This window comes from Bubalus bubalis, chromosome 3 (genome assembly GCF_019923935.1).
Source record: "Bubalus bubalis isolate 160015118507 breed Murrah chromosome 3, NDDB_SH_1, whole genome shotgun sequence".
Taxonomy (NCBI): domain Eukaryota; kingdom Metazoa; phylum Chordata; class Mammalia; order Artiodactyla; family Bovidae; genus Bubalus; species Bubalus bubalis.
In genome coordinates this window covers 100720524-100732845 of record NC_059159.1, presented here as the reverse complement: position 1 = coordinate 100732845, position 12322 = coordinate 100720524, and the positions used below count along the sequence as shown (strand labels likewise).

Here is a 12322-nt window from a genome sequence, read left to right as displayed (position 1 = left end):
TTAGCCTATTATTTTCAAAGTTCATCCATGTTATAGCATGTTTCAATACTTTATTTGTTTTTATGGCTAATATTCCATTGTATGGATATGTCACATTTTGTCTGTTCATTGGTTGATGGACATTTGGGTTGTTTCTACATTTTGTCTGTTATAAATAATGCTGTGAACATCCACGAACTGGTTTTTGTATGGATGCATTTTTTAAAAATTTTGTTATTTTACTCTTGGGTATATAGCTAGTAGTGGAATTGCTGGACTAAACATTTTCTCTTGAATGAGTGAATGAGCAAGTAGGGATAGTAGTATTGAGAGATGCTTCCTCCAAGCCTTTGAGGGTCCTGTTTTGGCTCTTTCCTGTTCTACTAAGGAAAGACCACTTCTTAGAGGCAGAATTCTCTGTGTGTGGCATTGTCCTGAGTTTAGTGCTATGTTTTTCTTGCGTGGATGTCGTTAAGATCGTCCCTTTCTGTTAACCCAGTGTTTTTTATGTATGTAATAGTCATAATGATTATTTCCTTGATACTGATGTATTTATTGTATGTTTATTAGAGATATGATAAAATATGTATATTCCATGCTCTTTAAACTCAGTGTCTGATGCAGTGCTTTCAATCTTTTAAAGTTTGTATTTTCTCTTTTTGGTAATATGAATACTTAATGCTTCTCTGCCTGCCTTCATTTCTTTTCTTTTCTATAGACCCAAGCCTTTTTTATTTCTATGTGAGTTTCTTGGGAGCTGTGACATAGTTAAAGTCACTCTATTTTCCTTATCTTTACCAATCCAGAAGGTTTTATGGAGCCTAAAGGATACATTTAAAATATTGGATTATTATCTTTTTCTCCTTGCAGCTTCACCTGCCTCTCCACTCCCCAAGATTCCCCTGTGCCCCTACCCTTTATACCGTTTGGGAGAGGATGCTGGTCCTCTTAAGTCCACACTTGCAGGGCCTAATCCTTTCCCTACCTGAGTAATTGTGACAGTTACTTTGAGAAGTCTGTCTACTTTGCTTCTCTTTCAGTGGCCTCACATGTTCTTTCCCCAAGGATCAAGTTCTCTCAGCCCTAACCAGGCTTTGCCCAGCCAGTCTCCTCCCTCTCCACAGTTCCTTGGCTGGTTGGGGCTCATGTTCCCTCTGCTTCCACTACTACTGTAACAGCCTGTGTTCTTTGTCTTCTTAATTACATCTTATCCTTCAGATAGCTCAGCTCAGTTATCCCTTTAAGTTAGTCTTTTTTCAATCCCATACCAGTCATAGCCGTGTTCTGTAATCTCATTTATAGACTTAAACAGTTACACCATCAGTTGTGTATCACTCTTTACTTTCTATCCCCATGTATGTACAGAAAAAGTTACACGTGAAATTTTGAAAGTGGTTACTTCTGGGCAATGGGAATATGGTTAATTTGTCTTCTTTGTGTATATGTGCATCTTTGGATTTTTCTCCTGTGTATCAATAGGACCTTTATGAATAGAAAAAACCAAGTCTATGTTTTTAAGAAAATCTGTTCTCTAATAAACCATGTTTATTATTAGACTTTAGAGGAAAAAGAAAAATCATCAGTAATTGCCATTTTAACTTTTTTTTTGATAACCTCGATGAGATTTTACTATAGCTTTTCAACATAGAGATTTTATTACATTTTGATTCTTTCTATATCTAGGGACATTTAGGGATTGGTGAGGTTGCCTGGGGATGATCTTCCCTAGAAGATTGAAATTAAACTGATTCTTATGAATAGAATCTAGCATCTGTTTGAATAGGAGAGCTAAGTTTGTGTTAAAATAACTCATTTCCCCTTTTTCCCCTGAGAAATGCCCTTAATTATACATTTGTATGTTCCATAGTAGTTTTTCCTTGAAGAATTGCTTATTATTTGTGCCATTTGCCTTATTTTTGCTGGATGGTTTATTTTGCCTAGGAGTGGGTACTTGTCTTCAATAGATAACCTGTATTATGTGCCATGCACTGTGTTAGATAATGGGCATATTGTAAACACAGTAGAAAAATGATTCCTTACTAATGCATTTGGACTCCAAAATCACTGCAGATGGTGACTGCAGCCATGAAATTAAAAGACGTTTACTCCTCGGAAGGAAAGTTATGAGCAACCTAGATAGCATATTGAAAAACAGAGACATTACTTTGCCAACAAAGGTCCGCCTAGTCAAGACTATGGTTTTTCCAGTGGTCATGTACGGATGTGAGAGTTGGACTGGGAAGAAAGCTGAGTGCCAAAGAATTGATGCTTTTGAACTGTGGTGTTGGAGAAGACTCTTGAGAGTCCCTTGGACTGCAAGGAGATCCAACCAGTCCATTCTGAAGGAGATCAGTCCTGGGTGTTCTTTGGAAGGAATGATGCTAAAGCTGAAACTCCAGTACTTTGGTCACCTCATGCAAAGAGTTGGCTCATTGGAAAAGACTCTGCTGCTGGGAGGGATTGGGGGCAGGAGGAGAAGGGGACGCCAGAGGATGAGATGGCTGGATGGCATCACTGACTGGATGGATGTGAGTCTGAGTGAACTCCGGGAGATGGTGATGGACAGGGAGGCCTGGCGTGCTGTGATTCATGGGGTTGCAAAGAGTCGGACATGACTGAGCGACTGAACTGACTAATTCATGAAAGAGGATTATTTTTGGATGTGACTCTTTAGTTACGTTGTTGCTCTATATTTTCAGATATACAGTGGCTTCAACTACTATGGTTTTTATGAACTGGTCTTCCATATAAACTTTAAAACATTTTAAATATAATTTTTGCTTTACATTGGATGAATTTGGGCAAACTCTGGGAGATAGTGAGGGACAGGGAGGCCTGGCGTACTTGGAGTCCATGGGGTCACAAAGAGTTGGACACGACTTATTGACTGACAACAACAATAAATATTTGATTTGCAATGTTGTGCTAGTTTTAGGTGTACAGCAAAGTGATTCAGTTACATATATTTATTCTTTTTCAGATTATTTTCACATGTAGGTTATTACAGACTGTTGAGTAGAGTACTCTGTGCTATACAGTCATATTCGTATGTGCTCAGTTGTGTCCGACTCTTTGCAGCTCTGTGTACTGTAGCCCACCAGGCCCCTCTGTCCATGGAAATCTCCAGTCAAGAATACTGGAGTGGGTTGCATTTCCTACTCGAGTGGAACTTCCTGACCCAGGGATCGAACCCATGTCTCTTATGTCTTCTGCATTGGCAGGCAGTTTACCACCGTGCCACCCGGGAGGCCCTTAAGTCCTTGTTGATTAGATAGTTGATGTATAATAGTGCATGTATGTTAATCCGAACCTCTTAATTTCTGCCCCCCCCCCCCGTCCCCCCTCCACTTTTCACCTTTATAAGTTTGTTTTCTAAGGCTGTGAGTCTATTTCTGTGAGTCTTTAAAGTAAAATATATTCTAGATTCTTCTAGTTTGTATTATAAGTTACTGTGGGAAAATAAGGAGCAGAATAATGTATCCTCAAATCCCTTTTGGTGATGACTTTATTTTTGTATATTTCTGTCCAGTTTTAGTTGTTAATTTGGCATCTCTACTTGTTAACAGGCCAAACTGTGATCAGTGATCTTTTCTCTTAGCTCTGCTCCTCTGAGTTTTTCATCCTTCCCACCACATTTTAGCAGTTAACTTGGGAAACCTGTGAGTTATCCCAGACACCTCATGGCTTACTCCTTGCTTTTTTTTTTCCTCAGTCCTTGCTTTTGTACCATCACCAAACCTTGTCACTTCTGCTTAGATCTTCTAGGGTCTATCTGGTACCATTTCTGTATTCACTTCAGCTCCCTTGATATCTCTTCTCTACTCAGTAATCTTTTAAAATGCAAACTGTATCATTCTAATGACCCTCAGGACATTTAAAATTCCTGCATTATCTCTTCCTACTCCAAGCTCCTCCCTAAGCCTTATTTAGATGGTTCTGCCTTTCAACTCACTAGCTTTTCATTTCCCCATTCTATACAGACCTTTGCTGGAAGTGCCATTTTCTTATTTTAAAGATTTAATTAATTAAGCAGTTTGGCTGTGGTGAGTGTCTGTTGCTGCACGTGGGCTTCCTCTGGTTGCAGAGGGTGGGGGCTCCTGTTCGTTGTGGTTGTGTGGGCTTCTTGTTGGGGTGGCTTCTCGTAGGCGCGCGGGTTTCAGTAGTCGTGATGCAGTCTTAGTTGCCCTGCAGCATGGGGGATCTTTCCAGACTAGGGATTGAACTGATGTCTCTTTCATTGCAAGGCAGATTCTTATCTGCTGCACCACCAGGGAAGTCCCTGATAGTGCCATTTTCTGCCAGGCAGATTTTTCCTTCCCGCCTCCTTTCCAAGTACATCTTTCTGGTCTGCTTGAGTGCAGTTTCTTAGACAATCCTGAGCAGTCACCCTACCTCTTCCTCAATTTAAATCAGCTTTCCTAATGACAAGCAATCTTAATTTACTTAACTTTTTCCTTCCATAACATTTACCAGTATATAATTTTATATTTATGCAATTATTTGATAATTTGTTTCTAAACTGAAAGAATTCTACAAGGGCAGGGACCAGGTATTTTTATTTCACTTATATCACACTAGCACTTTGTTGCCTCACAGGCATTATAGTACAGGTGCTCAGTAAATCTTTGTTATACAAATTACTGGTATTTACATACATGACAAAATTCAGGAAATTAAAATCAGGCACACGGTAGCAAATACATTTTACCCATCCTGACCCCCTCCCCACGTGTAAAACTGAAACAGAAATTCCACAGAACAGTACTTTGCCACCTGTACTGTACTCCCATATTTTCTGTTGTTCTGTTTCACATGTTATAAAAAGACTGATAGATACCATCTACTAGCTCAGGTAGGCCTGCAGACTGCATTTTGAATAGCAGAAATTTAAGGCAATCCTAGGGAAATGCTTCATTTCCATTAGCCCCTCCCCACCTTTAAAACACAATTAAGTATTTTCTCAGTTTTGTCCGATGAAGTATAGCTTTAAATACAACCTCCCAACCCCCTCCACACATTTAAAATTAGCTATTGCTGAAAGCTAACTTTTCTTAGACGTTCTGGCCTCCCTCATTCTCAGAGGAGGGTTGCTTAAGGTCAAATTGAGAACAATCTACACCTGACTTACTTAGGTCTTCTCTTCTGAGTTTTTTCTGGGCCACTAATAGCCAGCACTCTTTCACCCTGCTTCCCTGAGCTCATTAGAGGTGTGTTTTAAGGCTGGCCGCTCATCAATTTTGTTTTCTGAATTTCTCAAAAACCAACAAAAAAAGATTACAGAAACGAAAACACAGGGATCAAGGCAAACCAGTAAGTATTTGTGAACGTGAATTAAGGAGCCTGGCTGGGCACCCGTGTCACATTCAGCCTATCACTCGTGCTGATTCCTAGGGCTGTGATTCTCGTCTGCTCACTTTTCAAAACCGTGTGGAAAAGGCTTGGTGCTGTTTAGCCCCACCATGAAATGTTGATCTCCACTCTCTTTTGCCAACTACATATTGGAAATAACCTAAGAGCCAAGCACAGGGATATTTTAACTGAACTCGATGCTGTGACAGAACTTTTGGGGGATTTCATATTCCTGTTCTCATTTTCAGCATTGCAGGTTCAGGAATCTGAACTTTTCCCAGTGATCCAGAGTATGTCAGGCATTGGAGGACTAAAGTCCTCAGTGTCACTCCCTTATCCAACTCACAAGAACCAGAACTCAAACCCAAGGCATACATGTTCTTTGTTGCTCTTTCTGGAAAGTCTGGCCTGTGGGAAACACATTATTTGATGACAGGCAGGTCCTGAAGGTGGAAGTGGCAAGGAGGCATCATCTGGATGGGGTATTTTCTACCTGCTGGGCTTCTCTTGACCCTTAGAAGTACTCACTTCTGAACATTCTTCCTGCAGATCCATTTTTCCTGTTGAAGGAGGTTAAAGAAGAAAGCAAATTCCTTCACTTTGGCTCTCTTTTTATCTCCATCTTTTAACTCTTTTTTTCCACTAGACATTTAACTTTTAGTCCTGAGGACATCCCTTTGTTTCTCTGATTGGACGTCAGTCACATTGCTTTGGTTCTGTTTAGGGAGTCCATCAGGTACTCAGCAAGGTCACAAGCATCCCTTTGACTGGTACTGTTGAGGCTTATTTTTTTTCCCTTGCTGGTAGCATATCTTATTCATTTTGCTTTTATTTAATTTTCAAAAGGAAGCCTTATCTAAAATTTGATCACTTTACTGAGAACTGTCAGTCTACAACATTCAGGCAGCTCTCATTTAGCAGGAAGAATCAGGCTCTGAGATAGGGAAATTTATTTTTCATGCCTTTTTGATAACTTTATTTGTTTTTTTATTTAAAAAATTATTTATACTCATATGTTTAAAGAAATATTTATTACTTGAATAATAATGCAATGCAAGATATACAACAGTGTTTAAAATTAAGAAGGTAAAAATGGATAAAATGTACATATTCTCACCTTTGGCCATCAGATAGACGTTTCTTTTTTTGGCTAACCATCATTAAAACTGTTTCTTTTAGGGCTTTTTAGACATAGTCTATATATTCTTCATAAGATATTCTATACAACCATATAGATGTTCTATATATATAGATCGATCTATAGATATAAATACAGATAAGATATTCTATACAACCTTATATTCTGTACAACCTGGGAAGCCACAGCTCAGTAGGTAAAGGATCTACCTGCAGTGCAGAAGATGAAGGAGATGCAGGTTCGATCCCTGGGTCAGGAAGATCCCCTGGAGGAGGGCTTGGCAACCCGCTACAGTATTCTTGCCTGGGAAATCCCATGGACAGAGGACCTGGTGGGTTACAGTCCATGGGGTTACAGAGAGTCAGACACAACTTAGCGACTAAATAATACAAGCATATATGCATATGTATATCTTTTAATACAAATGATAGTATCTGTACTTACTTTTCTTTTCATTTAACTGTGTACCTTGGATGTGACCATCCCCTCCCACCCGGTTTTATTAAGATATGATTGACATAGAGCACTGTATAAATTTAAGGTGTACAGCATAATGATTTGACTTAACATACATCATGAAACGATTACAACTGTAAGCTTAGCGAACATCTGTCATTTCATATTAATACAACATTAAAGAAATAGAAAAAGAATTTTCCCTGTGGTGAGACTCTTAGGATTTACTCCCTTATCAACTTTCTTATAGAATGTATATCAGTGTTACTTATCTTTATCATGTTGTATGTAATATCCCTAGTACTTATTTATCTTGTAACTGAAAACTTGTACCTTTTGACTATTTTCATCTAATTTCCCCTATCCATCCCCTTGGGAGAGATTTTAAAAACATGAACGTATATGTTATTGTTCAGTTGCCTGCTGCTGCTGCTAAGTCGCTTCAGTCATGTCTGACTCCGTGTGACCCCATAGACGGCAGCCCACCAGGCTCCCCCGTCCCTGGGATTCTCCAGGCAAGAACACTGGAGTGGGTTGCCATTTCCTTCTCCAATGCATGAAAGTGAAAAGTGAAAGTGAAGTTGCTCAGTTGTGTCCAACTCTTTGGGACCCCATAGACTGCAGCACACCAGGCCTCCCTGTTCCTCACCATCTCCTGACGTTTGCCCAAGTTCATGTCCATTGCATTGGTGATGCCATCCAGCCATCTCATCCTCTGATGCCCTCTTGTCCTTCTGCCCTCAATCTTTCCCAGCATCAGGAACTTTTCCAGTGAGTTGGCTGTTGGCATCAGATGACCAAAATACTGGAGCTTCAGCTTCAGCATCAGTCCTTCCAGTGAGAGTATTCAGTGTTGATTTCCTTTAAGATTTACTGGTTTGATCTCCTTGCTGTCCAAGGGACTCTTAGAAGTCTTCTCCAGCTCCACAGTTGGAAGGCATCAATTCTTTGGCGTTCTGTCGTCTTTATGGTCCAGCTCTCACAAACGTACGTGACCACTGGGAATACCACAGCCTTGACTATATGGACCTTTGTTGGCAGAGTAACGTTTCTGCGTTTCAACACACTGTCTAGGTTTGTCATGGCTTTCCTGCTGAGAAGCAATCGTCTTCTGATTTCATGGCTACAGTCACCATCTGTGATGATTTTAGAGCCCAAGAAGAGGAAATTTGTCACTACTTCCACCTTTTCTCCTTCTATGAATATGTATAGAGCTTCTTTTTTAAAATGATTATACAATATTGCATTGTATAATGATAATTGTATATATGATAATTTATTTAACCAGTGCAGTATTGAAAGTCATTTAGGTTCTTATACAATGATCTATTTATGTACCATTACCTCTGTTTAAAAAAAAAACAAAACTTATTTGTTTGACTGTGTTGGGTCTTAGTTACATCATGCAGGATCTTTCCTTGTGGTGCATGAACTCTAGATGTGGCTCGCAGGCTTAGTTACCCTTTGGCATGTGGAATCTTAGTTCCCGGAGCAGGGATTGAACTTGTGTCCCCTCCATTACAAGGCAGATTCTTAACCACTGGACCACCAGGGAAGTCCCACATCAATGTTTTAATTGTCATAGCTTTATAATATGTATATATATAAAAGAGTCAGATTTTACAGAACATTTCTAAAAATTAATTTTATTTCTTTATTTATGGCTGCACTGGTCTTTGTTGCTGCTCAGACTTTTCTCTAGTTTTGACAAGTGGGGCTATTCTCTGACTGAGGTGCTCAGGGTTCTCATTGTGGTGGCTTCTTTTGTGTAAGAATTGATGCTTTTGAATTTTGTTGCTGGAGAAGGCTCTTGAGAGTCCCTTGGACTTCAAGGAGATCAGACCAGTTAGTCCTAAAGGAAATCAACCCTGAATATTCATTGGAAGAACTGATGCTGAAGCTGAATATCCAACACTTTGGCCACCTGATGTGAAGAGCTGACTCATCGGGAAAGACCCTGGTGCTGGGAAAGATGGAAGGCAAAAGGAGAAGAGGGCGGCAGAGGATGAGAGGGTTGGATAGCATCCCTAAGTCAATGGACATGAGTTTGAGCAAACTCTGGGAGATAGTGAAGGACAAGGAAGTCTGGCGTGTTGCAGCCCATGCAGTGGCAAAGAGTCGGACATGACTTAGCCATTGAACAACAAAATTACCCATTTTAGCCTTGTATCTTAAGGATTTTAAAGCTTGTCCCCCCTACCCCCCACATTGCGATCAGGAACAGTTTAAGTAACATTGGGTTATGTTTCTTAAAAATTGAGCATAATTCTCTGAAAACATCTGGGCTTGGTGTTGCAGATTTATTCTTAATTTAGTGGGCTTTGTTTGTTTGTTTTTGTGGTAGCAGGAGAGCTGAGTAAAGACGTCAGTTATGTTTCAGGTCTGAGTCTGGGGTATACTAAATGTGCAGTCATTGTACCTACTTGCTGTTGGGTTTTAGGATAGGGATTTTTATATCTGAGCCTTAGTCTCACAATTTCACAGAAAACTTTAAAGAATGGAAATGAGATACTGTATGTAAAAAGCACAGTAAAGAACCAAAAAATGCAGGGCTTTTTGATTTTTCCTTTTAAAGGTTCATTTTAATAAGACCGTGGTATTTAAAAAGTTGTCAGTGAGCATAGTTCTCAGTATCATACTGTTGAGAAGCAGATAGACTGCCTCCCCTGAAAGACCAGGCAAATGGAGAGAGACTGGGTACATGGAGACATTTGTTTTGCTGTTAAACAACAAAAATTATATTGAGTCCAACAACCAAAGGTGGCCCAGCTGAAGTTCTTTTTTTGTGAACATTAATGAAGGTTTGGCCTTATTTATTTATTAACCATATTTTATAATCAGTAAGAAGCATTGGGTAGCAGATTATGATTTTTTTCTTTGTGCTTGTATCATGATTGTGTTTATTATAATTTAAAGATTTGTTATCTTGAAAATTAAACTCATCTAAGACACATGGAAAATATTTTTAGATGCATTTGCATGTCAAGGTAGCCCTGTACTGGTATCAAGATTAAGAGAATAAATGATTGATAAATATCTGGGCAAGGTACTGTGCCAGACCTGGCGTATAGGATGACGATCTAGCAAATCCTTCTCCATAGAGGTTGATCTTTCAGATGGGAGTTGCTCCAAAATGTGCAGATTACCATAACTCTTTACAGTAGTGTTTCTTTCGCTCATTAACAAATGAAACAAGCAGGGACCATCAGGCTACTGTTTCTGATGTTTTCCAAACTGTTCTCTTCCCACCCCCAGTATAGCCGATATTGCGTGTGGCTTATGTGATTGTGAATCTTACGGACTATAATTTCAAAGTTTGCATATGAATATATTTTCAAAAGTTTGCATATAGATATGTTCTCACAAGAGTTTAAAATTTGACTTTCATTTTAATATTTGAAACTAAGAACGTAAGAGTAATTTACATGGCCTCCGATGAGTCCTTTTCATAGGCAGTCTCAGATGTAAAGATTACTCGGGCTTCACTGTAGAGTTGGCAGCAACATGTGTTTCACCCTGTGTGTCAACCAGGCTCTGGGATCTGGGCTGGGGCATTGTGGAGGGTGGTGAGGGGCTGGCTGACCTGCTGGCCTGCAGAGAGCGCCAAGAAGCCACAGCAGGTGTGTGGGTCCTGGGCACCTCTGGCCTTTCCTCTCAAGTGGCCCCTCCTCCCTAAGTTCCCCAAGGAAGACAATCCAAGCCTAGTCAGCTTTTAGTTAGAGCTCACAATCACATGAAATACAAGTTTTAGAAACGATTGAAATCTCTTAGACAGTTATGCTTGTCAATCCTTGTCACCCTGCTGCATAATAATAGAGATTTAGAAAGTACATCAAGTTTCTAAATTCTTCTTACTCATAGGAGAACAATTGATCGCCTAATTTTGGGGGTTTGTCAGGACCCAAATTTTAGTGTAATTTTCCTAAAAATTGGAATTAACAGAGAATTAAGGTTTTTCCCTTAATTCATATGTATTGAAAATTGCTCAGAATTTCTCTGTTTAGCCTTTTTCATGACAGTCACAGATCTCTCATAATCAGATAGAAGGTCAAGTTTCTATGTTTTAAAAATGGTTTTTCTCCTTAGAAATTTTAAAGCACTTTCGTTCCATGTTTAAAGGTTTTATTGATATGCTGATAAGAGATTACTTTGGCTTCAAATTAAAAATAGGTTTGTAAGGAGAGTCCAACAGTAAAGAAAACATTGGTCACTTAAAATTAATATTTTCTAAATTCTCAAGATAAATTTAATGCTACCATGATACTTTCTTTGTCTTGTGATCAGTTTATCATGTACTTTCCTATTGAAAGAATTTAATTTTTTGCTTTCTTCTAAAAGAGTATTTAGTACCAAATCTGCATTTATTGAATATATTTACTGATTTTTTTCCTTTTCTTTGTCTTCTCTGTACCTTTGACAAATTGAATCATAAAATCTGATGACACTTTCCTGCACTGCAGTATAAGAAACTGCTGGCTTTTATGAAACACTGCAAACTACTTCCTAGGTAAACAGATTTCTTACTTTGAATTACTGCTGTTTGTAAACTTTCTTTTCCCTTGTCATGATACTTTTATGTCAAAATTTCTTACCAGATTAAAGGGTATTAATATGTGTATACCTCTCATAACTAGAAAATTCTTGAATGTTAGCTGCCTCTGCTGTTAACAGTGCAGTCTTCTGCTTGTCACATATTTGGGCATTGCCGAGAGGAATCTTAAGATGACTTTGTGGTCTGCTTCCATTAATTTTTCTATAGTGGATATGGTTCTTTCAGTAGTCAGTGCTTGTGTTTTGCATTTTTGAGATTGCTCTCTTATTTTACCTATCTAACATAGTTTTTTCTTTCTTCCTTATTATCTCCAGGTCCTTGAAGTTGAATAATTTAAGCAGGCAGATTCTTTGACTAATCTTACTTAGCTATAGAAAGAGTTGTCTTTTGAATGGTTGGTGTCGCAAAGAGTCGGACACGACTGAGTGATTGAACTGAAATGAATCTTATTTAGCTATAGAAAGAGTTGTCTTTTGAATGAATAAATGAATGATTTAGGAGGGATAGTTAGAAAAGTCTGAAAATCGGTGTGCTTTAGAGGAAAATAATGAGATTACTTATCTTAAATGTCAAACTAAAGAATTAGAAATTAAAGTGGTTTGCCAATTTAATTTCTGATTCCAATTGAATTACTTTGATTTGGAAGCCATTTTTACTGAGAGAATGGTTTGTTAAGAATGTTGTCTTTGAAAGTTTCATTCATCTAGGTGGAAAGGTGGGACTCTTGTAGAGTTAAAAGCTTAGAAATCAAGAAAGTACATAAGAACTTCAACTTGAGTAAGCTACTCAATTTTTATTAATGTAAATGAGCAATCCTTTCCATCCCTCCTCTCTTTTCCCTCTCTCAC

General features: G+C 38.7%; 1 protein-coding gene across 9 annotated transcripts in view; it reads left to right on the top strand.

Annotated features, from left to right (window-relative positions):
* The window catches only part of KDM4C (lysine demethylase 4C), a 407208-nt gene that overhangs the window by 2521 nt on the left and 392365 nt on the right, over positions 1 to 12322 (top strand). Inside the window, exon 2 of one of the 9 annotated variants that reach the window (XM_044939894.2) lies at positions 11383 to 11429. The exons of 7 other annotated variants lie outside the window; for them this stretch is intronic. The gene's annotated coding sequence lies outside the window, so the exon portion shown is untranslated. Of the gene's footprint in view, positions 1 to 4201; positions 5290 to 11382; positions 11430 to 12322 lie in introns of those variants that run through there. One more of the 9 variants, XM_044939895.2, reaches the window with a different exon arrangement.